Source organism: Camelus bactrianus, chromosome 3, assembly GCF_048773025.1.
Source record: "Camelus bactrianus isolate YW-2024 breed Bactrian camel chromosome 3, ASM4877302v1, whole genome shotgun sequence".
Taxonomy (NCBI): domain Eukaryota; kingdom Metazoa; phylum Chordata; class Mammalia; order Artiodactyla; family Camelidae; genus Camelus; species Camelus bactrianus.
Genome location: NC_133541.1, coordinates 89,671,279 through 89,682,779, shown reverse-complemented (window position 1 = coordinate 89,682,779; position 11,501 = coordinate 89,671,279). Strand labels below are relative to the sequence as shown.

Genomic DNA, 11,501 nt, shown 5'->3' with positions numbered 1-11,501 from the left:
ACTATTAGCATCTGTGAAAAACCTTCACAGGCTGTTAATATAATCAACACTGTCGGCAAACTTTTTCTCTAATTATATCCAGGAGTGGGGAATAAAAATCCAAGGAAATATATTTTCTCCCTTAACCCCTATCCCAACCTAGGCAGAAAGAGTCCTTGTATATATTCCATTCACGTGGTCTACATCTAATTCCTTGTGGGCAAAGGCCATCCTACCAGGCCACTTCACTAAGCAACTGTTGGAATTAGAATGGAGTGGCCTTCCTCGTCTGTACCAGTTCTTTGGTTCACTAGATGAGGCAAGGTTTAAATATGCACAATTTCTGCGTCACATATCAATTTTGCAGGGTCTGCTAAGGACCAGACCCTGATCTTCTTGCCCCTTGACAGCCTGACTTATGGACCTTTCCCCATTAAGACAGGGAACTGAGACGACACAATTTGAAGCTCAATCTAGGCCACAGCTCACTTCAGAGCTGCAGCCGACCCTGCTGGAGAGCACCCTTTCACTCCTTTTCAGTGACAGGCCTTTTGCCTTCCTTCTTACCAATGACCCTCATCAGAACCTGCTCATAAAAAGTAGGCTATCTATGAAGTAGGTTCTTACAGGAGCCAGGCAGTCATTGAAATAATACCCATAGAGGTCCATACTCCCTCACACATGATATCCTGAATAGCTACCCAGACTAAGAGACTGATAGAGACCCATACTGTGAGACTTCTGGGATCCGAGGGAGACAATGGTCAGTGACAGAAGTGTCAGGGCACCAAGGAGCTTGACCCCTCTCCTGCCATGCACACCTTTGTACTAATATGGGTTGGGTGTCTCCCTGTGGCAGGTGCAGTTCCGTGCACATAGAGGCTGTTTCCTGCTCCAAGTTTAGTCTAGGGCTCGCTGACATTCTAGGCCTCAGCCTGGAAAGCAACACCTACTCTTTGCTTTTTGACTCTTGATACCCATACCTCCATATGTATGTGTGCTGCAGCCAAGGGAAGGGCTTAAAACCCGGTTAAAGAGTTTATCTGCCGACAAAATGAGCCACAGTGGCTGGCCAGGAAGAGCACAGCCCATAAAGCCTTCCTCCAGGGCCACTCAGCCGTGACTGATCCAGTGAGCTCAGGCTACCCCCAGGTCCCCACTACAGAGGCCTCTGAGTTAGGACCTGGCACTTTCGAAGGGGAGGGGGCGAGAGCGTGCAGTGAGACAGCTGGGGCTCATGAGTTCCTTCTGCCCGCTAAGATGGACGGTCATGGTCCCTCTGGCAGACCCCAGGGACAGCAGCAGGGGGAGCCACCGCTGCAGATGCCACTCCGCCGGGCAGTCCGACGGTAGAGCACCCGAGCCCCCTTTCGCCCCCGGGCTCTGCCCAAGTGCCCGGGCACCTTGGATCGGGAAGGGAGCCCAGGTGCCTGGTAAGGTCCCGGCTGCAGGCACTGTGGGAGGCAGAGGTGAGGAGAGGACGTGTGGTGAACTTTCCAGGAGGCTGGCGGAGTTGGAGTTTTGTTTCGGAGATAACCACCAGACCGCAATCAGAACCTTTTCAGGGAGCCCGGAGCTCGACTTCTGGACCCAGGCCTCCACTGGTACCGGACCCAGGCCTCCACTGGTAGCTGGGTGATCCGGTCCGGGACTCACCCTCTTTGGGGCTCGGTTTTCCTCAGACTGCGGGGCCTCCTTTGGGGCCGCCAAATTCCGCACCTCCTGGGGGCGCCAGGGGTGGGCGGTGTCTACCCAGTCTCGGACGGCGCTGTGTTCGGGCTTCCCACTCCACAGAACGCCAACATGCGACGGCTCCGGGCGGCCTCAGGCCTCTTCAACCATGGGCCTTCTGGGGCAGCCACTTCCCTTCGGAGGCGCCGGAGTCCCGCCGCAGCCGCCCCCACCGCCCCAGCCCGCAGCCCGGGATCCCCACCGCAGCCAACTTCCCGGCTGAGGGCGCGTCTCCCCGCCGGCCCTCCGCTGGGGGCGATTGGACGGCGGCGGTGGAGCGGAGCGGGGCGCTCGGCACCGCCCGCGGCCGCCCTGGGCCCTGGAACCCCCGCGATTGGCTGCGGGCTCCGCCAGTCATGGGTTGAAGGGCGCCCCGCCCCACGGGGCCGGCCCAGGCTGACTCCGCCCCGCCCGCCGCCGGCCCCGCCTCCCCCCGGAGCCGGATCGCCTCAGCCCGGCTGTCCGCCTCATTCGCTGATCAGGTCCATGAATTGTCAGCGCGCTCCAGGCAGCTGCTGAGTCCGGGCGGCCGCCCGGCTTGTCTGCTCCCTCCGAGGTGCCTTCCCGAGCCAATGTGCTCCGGTCGGCTACGGCTAGAGCTGTCGCCGGTTCGGGGCAACTTGGGATTCAGGACCCGCAGCAGGGGAGTCGGTTTGCTATCGGGACTCGGCGACAAGGGTGAGTGGCCGAGCGCAGGGCAGACGGCTTTTCTCGGCGCTGTTCTGCCAGCCGGGGGACTGGACGCGTCTTGGCGCGCGTCAGTCAATCCGGCTGAGCGTGGTGGCTGTGGGAAGGTCATGGCTGGGCAGGATTCACTCCTTGCTGGCATCCCCACTCCCGAACTTCTTGTTTCAAAGCATCGCAACTCGGCCCGGGACGCGGCTCTGGGTTCGCAAGAACTTGGCGTGGTGTAATTGCCATCATTAGGTGGGGCTTGGGGACGCGTCCACTGGCCCTCTGCGGCGGCAACACGCGCGCTAGGGGTGGCCTTCGTGCCCAGTGGTGTGTGGACAGGAGTTCCTAGATGGCTTGAGGACGGGTTCCTGAAAAATTAACACGCTCCGGAGTCGGTGCAGCGAGATAACCCTATGTCTGTGTGCAATACGAAGCCAGATCCAGCGATCGTAGTGATCCAGTGGGTCTTTAGGGGTCAGAGAACTTAAGTGACCAACCAGGTTCTGTAGCAGGGGCTTCAGTACTTTGCAATTATTGAAAGGAATTGACAGCACAGATATTAAACTTTGTAAAGTAATTACTTTCTATTAGCATTTGAATCCACATCCCTCATGAAGTGCTAGGACCTCCACATCCACCTGCAAGGTGTGTCGGAAGGATCTGGTTAGGACCAACGGGGAGCTGCTCTCTGTCCCAGTGTCCGGGGGCCTGGGAAATTCAAGATGAGACCGTAAGAGCGACCACCAGGCTGGTCGGTTCTTGTTTGTTTGAGCACCTGTGTGTTTAAGTGATGAAGTTGTGACAGGAACTGACAACAGATGATTCAAGGTTAAAGCTGACACTTCATGTTAGTGACTCAGTCTGGGATAGATTTTTTTTTCTCTCTCATTGATAAGGAGTAAAAGCAGCGGGTATTTCTGAGTGCAGTTTCATACATGTAGCTTATATTATGGTGGACTAAAAAGAATTGAATACAGTATTTTCTTGTAATTGTTATTTGATGTGAATGAGAGTTTATTGAGAGTATTAAGCACAGACTTGGGTATAGAATTGGGGAAATATTTTGATCTTTGAAAAATGTATGAAAGCAGTGAGATATATAGCTGTCCATGCACACGGAGATGTACCTAAATGGGTGTACTTCCATGTGTGTATATAACTGATAAGTGAATGAAGTAGAAATATGGAGGGGGAAACAGCCTTGAACTTGCTTTGGATAGAGAGACGGATCCTATGATCTGTGGGTTGTATGTTGAGTGTGTGTGTGTAAGCATGTCTGTATCTGCCTAATCTGTCTGTCTGGGTCAGTATACGTATGTCCATGAACTTTATGAGTATTCAATTCAATACCACTCGGTGCAGATTCCTGGTTCCTATTTTACAGCCCAGCAGCCGCTAGCCGGCCCATCTGTTAAAACATAACATGTACACTTCAGTGGGAGCACCAGGGTGGAACGTGGGTAGGGGGCAACCCTTAGTAGAAACAACATGCTACAAACAAAGCCTGCCTCTCAAGTCTATTTTCATTTAGAATTCAGTCTGAAGGTGTGATTTTTGTTGAGGAGAAAGGAAGTGTTTGACTCTTCAGAAATGGCCAACTATATTTTTTGAAATAATTACAGGCATGGTTTGGGAAGGGGGAGTTTATAGGAGAAAAAAAAATCCCTCTAGAAAAGAAATGTGGTGCTTGTCACACACATTACCATGCAATACTGGTTTACTGCTTTGCAGTAGCATGTATATCAGAAGCTGTTTTCTTTTACTTCTTAAGAGAATACATTAAAACTGAATTGTTTTGCACCAAAAAAAAAATAATAATAGAAGTAAACAGAGCTTTATTACTGAGGCTATTTAATCTACTAGAGCTAAGACTGCCTTAGTAATTCTAATGAAACATGTTTTTAGAAATTTATAACTTGGATATAAATTCGTATTCAGCCTAATCACTAGTTGCAACGGTTCACAATATATAGTTTAAAAATAATAAAAAGCCTTTATCACAAAACTTCTGATGACTAAAAAGGTATGGGAGGAGTATAACAGCTTATTAAGTTCCTGCAGCCAAGTGACTGATACTTAAAATAACTATAAATCCCTTTAATAATATGATTACTTTTGGTAACAAAGAAAAGGCAATATTTTTGAGAGGCATAGTTGATATTTTTCCCAATAATTTTAGGCTCATAATTATATTTTAATAATGGTGTTTATTATATGTGGGTACAATAAACTGGAATCATTCTTAAGAACTCATCACAAGAAGTATTATTTTCATTTGTACTATTTTCAGTACATTGCATTGTTTATAATGTACTTAAACATTTTGGGGAAAATATTCTAATCCCTAATCTGTGTCTTTAAATTTCTGATGGGCCATGTAGACATAATAATTCTCCTCCTTGATGTGAATCACCTGAATCAACTGGGTTATTCTTTAAAGATTCAGCTTATGGGCTGGACTCCAGTCTCCAAGATGATATTCAGGAGTCTGGAGTGGGGCTTAGGAATCTACATCTTTAACAAGCACCTGCGAGTTATTCTGATGTCAGGGATCCCCTCACCATACTGTGAGAAGCACTGGAATGGTGTTTGTAATATAAAAGAACAATTATAGTCTGTGAGTTGATTCAACAAATAATTGTTCCAAAATTTCCAGGTGGCATTTACCAGCCTTGTGAAATTTATAGGTAACGTTTTAACTCTCTGCCCTCAACAAAGGCACCTTTTGTCCTGTGTTGAGAAGTGTTTTTGGAATCCTTAGCTATCCTTATTCCAAGTTATTAGCCTCAATTTCAAGGAAGTCTATCTAGGGAAGCAAGGTAATTTAAGACCTCAACCTGGCCTGATCCATTCCCTACTCCAAGGCCAGTGGGTTCCTGGGGTGCTCTAGGATGACTCTGCCAGTCCTAACTCACGTTGTCGGGCATTTCTCCATGGAAAGGAGAGGAATCCTAGACTTTGAGAGCCATCTTTGACTCATTAAAGCTCTTCCAAGCTTGGGGGCTAGAACCTCAGCAGGGCTAGTACAGACTTATCTGAGTTCAAGAATCTCCTTGGGAAGCTGTAGCTGGTCTGCCTGTTGGTCAGGAGTGTCCAAGAGGCCCAGGAAGTTTCATTTTCAGGAAGTCATCTTAGAATTATTTTGAGGTGTCCAATTAAGTGGGTACATAGATTTTTCTTAGTATCACAGAGAGATGGGTTGAAAATTGATCGTCACCTCTCCTTTCAAATCAGTATGATTCTGATTTATTAATTATTACCAATTAACTTTTTCATATGTAGTTTGATACTGACATTTGTATTCTATTCTCCCATTTCAGTCCAGCATAGTTCTCAGTGTAAGACTCCTAGATAAAGTTTAAAAGAGAAAAGATCTGTCAGAAATTGTTCTTTCCCTCTTTCTACCATCCAAGAACCTGAAAAACCAAATGACTTCTCACAGGTCAGAAGTGGCCAGAATATTTACTTCCCTGATCACAAAAGGACATGGATAGGCTGGGACCCTGAACTTGGATTGTTCCAGGCCACTAGATCATTACTGGGACTTTTACGGAGCAATTTATGTTTTAAGGAGCACTTGGCAGGCATATTTATAGGTCGCTTATCTTAACAATCCTTTAAATGCCATGATTTTTTCCTACTTTGTTACAGATGAGCAAACAGCAGCCACAAAAGGATAATATAGTTGTCCCTCAGTACCCTTGGGGGATTGGTTCAAGGACCCCCAGCGGATACCAAAATTCGGGGATGCTCAAGCCGCTTATATAAAATGGCCTAGTGCAGTCGTCATTCCATATCCACGGGTTCCACATCCACAGATACTGAGCCAACTGTACTTAGACTGTCTTTCACATTCAAAGATGACACCAATAACTGTGAAGCTGGCCTTGCATTTTGAACTGTTTTTATTTAGCTTCATGGTGAGATGACAGTTATGCTTAGTCATTCATAACATTTAGGGTTTTTTTTTTTTTCATGTCTTCAAATATTTTTTATATTGAATGTGACCCTGGAACAGTTTTCTTTATAAAATTAACCACTATATATAATAATTGGTTCAATGATCCTGACCTTAACCATTCAGCCTTGACCCAGAATGGCAAATAAATTTGTGAAAGGTCACAGAGCCAATGGCAGCAAAGCCTATATGTAAACTTCTGGGGACTAATATTTTAACCTGTACTGTTTGCATATTGAGTCATGTTATGCAGCTAATAATGTTTCTACACTCCCCCCCCCAAAAAAAGTTGCTTATATTTCATTTGCCTGGCTTCTGCATGATTGGGTGGGCCTAGAAAATTTCCAAAGCCTAAGGTATAATCACAGCCCCTGATTATACAATGGGACCGATTTGTGCCTAGTTGAGAAACTACAGTAGACTACTACTTTTCCTAAAACTGGGCCATAGGTCATTGCAAGTTTCTAAGTAACAATTCTCACTTACTTTTTTTTTTGGCTATGGGATATGTTTGGCAAAAAGCAAATTCTTTTCAACTTTTTGACCCTTCTTTCCGTACCATTATTCCCAGGGTGCCCCCTTAAGCTCCTACCTTCACTTTGGTTTTTTGAATCCAGTAACATCTTCTAATAATAGAATAGCCACTGAGCTACAGAGGTTCTATTCTAGCTTTAAGTTTGTGGATTTAATTATAATGATATTAAGAAAAAAGAAAAAGAAGAAAGATAATATTAAAGTCATGTTGAATGTATCATTAGATATTCCCAGCACACAGTTTCCATGGGAAACTTAAGATTCAGATGAATGAAGTGACAGATGCACTCGTCTGTGTCCTTACAGACACTCTTCTGATACAAGCTGAGAAACATAACTGAAGACAGCATCCTGGGTTACAGAATAAAAACAAATGTTAAGCTCTGAGAAAAGAACTGGTGCAAAGTGAAGGGTCAGGGCTGGGATGGGTTGGAGAGAGTGGTGAGAAAGAAATACCTCCAGTAAAATGCTAGACCAGGTGGTAAGAAATTTATAGAGGTGATGATGGTTTGGGGTTTCTTGGGGGCTTTAATTCTGTTTTGTATTGTCTTCACAACCCGCTTGCCCTGCTTGCTGTAAATAATTTATTATAGCAGCAGGCCTTCCCCGGTTAGTTTCTTTTTTTATATATGTAACTTCTTCCTTCTCATCTCTGGGTCTAATCAGAAGCTTGTATAACAGGGTGGCTGCTCTAGAGTACTTAGGAAAACCCGTGATCAGTATTGCCACATTATAAACCCATGGCTGTTCTGTTCTATTCTGCAGTGTTCTCTTCCCTGCTATATTAACTCAGTATCTGTGTTTTAAACAATATTTTATTAATCTTTGCACAATGAGACTTCTGGGCTTATTTTTCTTGGCTGGAACTATCTTTTGAGTAATCCATCATCAGACCACCATTGATCTAATGATGTATTTATTGCTCACTACTGCAGCACTGGCAGGAAACCTAGTATGATTCTAAAAATTTGATTAAAAAGAAATCAAGTTTTTGCAAGGTGTAGCCATCCAATTATGTTAGCAGCTGCCAAGTATATTTTATGCTAAAGTATACACACATATTTCAAGTGAACAAAATGTGATCTTTTCAAACACTTTTAAAACATTTTGCTACAAAATAAATGTATCAAGAAGATGCCTCGTAATTAGAAAAATTACAAGTACACTCCCCACCTCAGCCAAAAGTAAGGTATAGTGTTTTTCAGAATATACCCCTAGACAGTAAAATGGATAGATTTATCTTTTTGATTGACAGTAATAAAAGCGGTGGTGATAAGAACTAGCTCCTGGTCCTTGAACAATCTTCCAGGTAATCATTACAAGTCAAAATGAATGGAACTGAATTAACATAGTAATCAAGTACCCATCACGGGTACCCCTCTTCTCAGCTTAGCTAACTCAAAATGCAGTTCAAGTATCAGCACCTTGGGAAGCTTTTCTATGCCCCTGTTTGACTTGGTTATATACTGCCAGCAGAACCCTTATCTCCTATTATCTCCCCGTCCAGACTGGGAGCCCTTTGAGGACAGGGACCACACCTGTCATCTTATAGCTTTTCAAGAGAGAGTGCTAGGTACACTAGAGGCTACAAAGAATTACAGGTGAACACCTGCAAGGCCTTAAAGGGACATGCACAGGATATTCACCTAAAGTTTGAATGGTAGTTAATAACTGGATCCTAATCCCAGACTTTCCATTTTAGTGCCAGTCTTAGCACTTCATGTAACTATCATCCAGCCTGCTCCCTCCGGCTTCAAAGTCCCTCTGCTCCCTTCCACCTTTCCTCCTTCTCTCTCACCTCCCTGTTGTGTCTTCTTCCAGAATGTCTCCAACTCCCCCCCCAACCCCGTCTAGGCCCCCCACCATGTTCCTCTGTTGTTCCCATACCACTTGCCATATCTTAAAAAGGCAGCTGACTCATGGGTCCCCGCTGGAGACTTGGGATGGTCTCACTCTGCCACCATTTGAAGTCTCAGATGGCTTGGTTTCTTTTGCCACCCAGTGTAGGCGACCATCTAGCTTAGGCCACGGGAGGTTTAGGTGCCTTCAAGGAACTAGCTGGTGCAGGGCCTAGAGGCTGCTGACAGCCAAAGCTTAACATAATGGGGAAACATGACATTTTTAAAGTGAAGCTTTTTTTTTTTTTAAAGAATTCCAGCAGACTTTTTCTTTCAGAGACTAACTTTCATAGTATTTTTCACGCCTTGTGATTCAGGAAGCATCCCTAGTCATGTTTATGACGTAGTCTGAGGGCTTAGATGAGCAGCAGTTCTTAGGTCAGAGCTGGGTGGCTGAGGTGGTGTACAGACTGTATGTCCAGGTAGAGTTTATGGATCAGCTGAATTAAGCATAACTGCTTGAGGCCAGGGCCATTAGGACAGCCCTTTTATGTTAGGTCGTAACAGGCTTTAAATGACTGCAGGAGATCAAGGACCTCTATTTTCTGTCTCATCTGGGAGATTAAGCCTCACTTAACAGAGGTGCTCTCTTCTCATACCTGCCAAGAAAATATCACTGGAAAATTGAGTGGTTACATCTCAAAGTTATTTCAATGTTCAAGGCAACAGAGAAGATGAGCCACCTAGATTAAGATTAGGTCATGGACTGAAATACTGGTTTCTTTTGGATCTTGTAAAAGTCAGCAGCCTCTGCCTCTGCATAGCCCAGAGTTTCTGCTTTCCCCTAGGAGCTGGGACCTGGGAGCACTGGAGGGAGGCTGGGGTGTGGGGTAAAGGTAAACATCTGTAGAGCAATACTCCACTCGTCCCCTTCCCTGCATCCAATGGAGGTTCTCCCTGTGGTGCCTGGTCTGAGTATTTTCTCAAGTCTGCCTTTCAGTGTCCCTAATACCAAATCTTCTTCCTCTTAACACTTTGTGAACCTGTTCCACAAACAGAGGTTCTCAGAGCTTTGAAGTTCCCATCCTTAACCTCCTAAGTTTCCCCAATTTCACCTTCTCTCCTTCATGTAGTCCCACCCTCCAGGAATGTTTTCCTTTCTTTAACATTCTCTTTCCCTTCTATTCAAGAACTCTACATTGCAAAAGCTCTGTGGCAATCAGTGTTACCATTGATCTTTTCCCTGCAGAAGTAACTGCATTTGTGACCATTTTCAAAGGATTTTCCTAGAGCATCCCAGTGTATCTTTCTAGTGCTAAGAAAAAAAAAAAAATCACCATAAAGTAGCTTCTCCTCACTGGTCTATTACATGCTCCGACAGCCTTACCCAGTGAAAAAGTAGTTAGTCTCACAAAACCTCAGTTTTCACCAACTTTACCCATACTTGCCACTGACACCCAGCCTTACCTGCCTAATCACTCTTACCACCTCCTGCTCACCTTTTATATCATTAAGAAACAAGACCACTCAGCATCTCTTTTGGCAATAGACATATTCGTTACAATGAAGGAGATAAAGCTTTCTACAAAAAAGCCAACACAGGTACACACAAAACAGAGAAGGCAGAGCTACCCTGATTTCTTTAAAAGCAGGACACATGGACTGGTGCAGTTTTTGTTGATGAGTTCTTAATTTGTTGCTCTAACCACGGCCTATTTCTCTTTTGAGGCTGGATGACTGCCTTATAGCTAATGTCAACACTTTTTTCTTTCCCTTCAGAATTATTGCCAATGAGTTTCAGTTTTCCATGTTTCGGTTTCTTTTTCCTGATCGACTTAAACTGTGCTGTTTATATCTCCTCCAGATATTTCTCTCCCACTTTCCTGCCCCTGACAGCATCTCATCTTTAAGACATCATCCTCACACTGAACGAATTTCCATTTTCGCTGAGATTCGTAATGAAGACATTAAGTGGAATCCTGATAGTGACCCTTTCAAGAGCTAAGGCACCATTTACTATTCTGTTTTAATTATGGTCTCTTAGCAAATTTTCACCAGTTATAATGTTCACCTCATTTTCTAAGTAATGTTTCTCAAATACTATACAAAATTATGAAATCCATGTGCATTACACATTCTGCTCTCCATTACGGGCTAAATTTATAATTCTGTAATTTTCTTGTAGGAAAAATGCTTATTAGACTGGAATGGTTAATTTAGTTTTAAGCCATACTGCTTTTTCACTTATTGTGAACCATTAGACATTTATGTAATCTTTTATTTTACTTCATTCCCAACCCCCAGCAACAGCTCCTTAAGCAATAATTCCACTGCATCCCTTCCCTACACAGTCAGTTATCATCTATGCCTATTTTGTAAGATGGATATTTTATTTTACTGGTCCCTAATATTTCCAATTTTAAAATAACTCTCCATAGCTAAAACAAAAACAGCCAGTGTCCTATTGTGATCATGGTATTTCCTCCTTCCTTTTCAGACAGGTTTACCTCCTCCCTATAAACCACGATATTGCACCTCTTCTCTGGAGTACTCTTGCCTTGCGTGGGATCTATGCTAGTCCTATGTGTTCTCTGTTGATATTCTTGTAATTGGATAAGGGTTCCCAATGGCAGCCTTATGGAACAAAAGACCAATGAGGGGTGAGCTTTATCTGCATCTTGGGGGGAGAAAAGAAAGATGTCCTAGACATTCAGGAGATGAAAGTCAAAGTTTCTGAAAGACTGAGAAAGCCAGAGACAGGTTATTTGGTACCAGCTACACATACC

General features: G+C 44.5%; 1 protein-coding gene across 2 annotated transcripts in view; it reads left to right on the top strand.

Annotated features, from left to right (window-relative positions):
- The first annotated feature begins 2,178 nt into the window (after window positions 1–2,178).
- MARCHF3 (membrane associated ring-CH-type finger 3) overlaps window positions 2,179–11,501 on the top strand; it is a 130,181-nt gene continuing 120,858 nt past the window's right edge. The window contains exon 1 of one of the 2 annotated variants that reach the window (XM_045507777.2): window positions 2,179–2,388. The gene's annotated coding sequence lies outside the window, so the exon portion shown is untranslated. The remainder of the gene's footprint in view (window positions 2,389–11,501) is intronic. The other variant, XM_010971559.3, reaches the window with a different exon arrangement.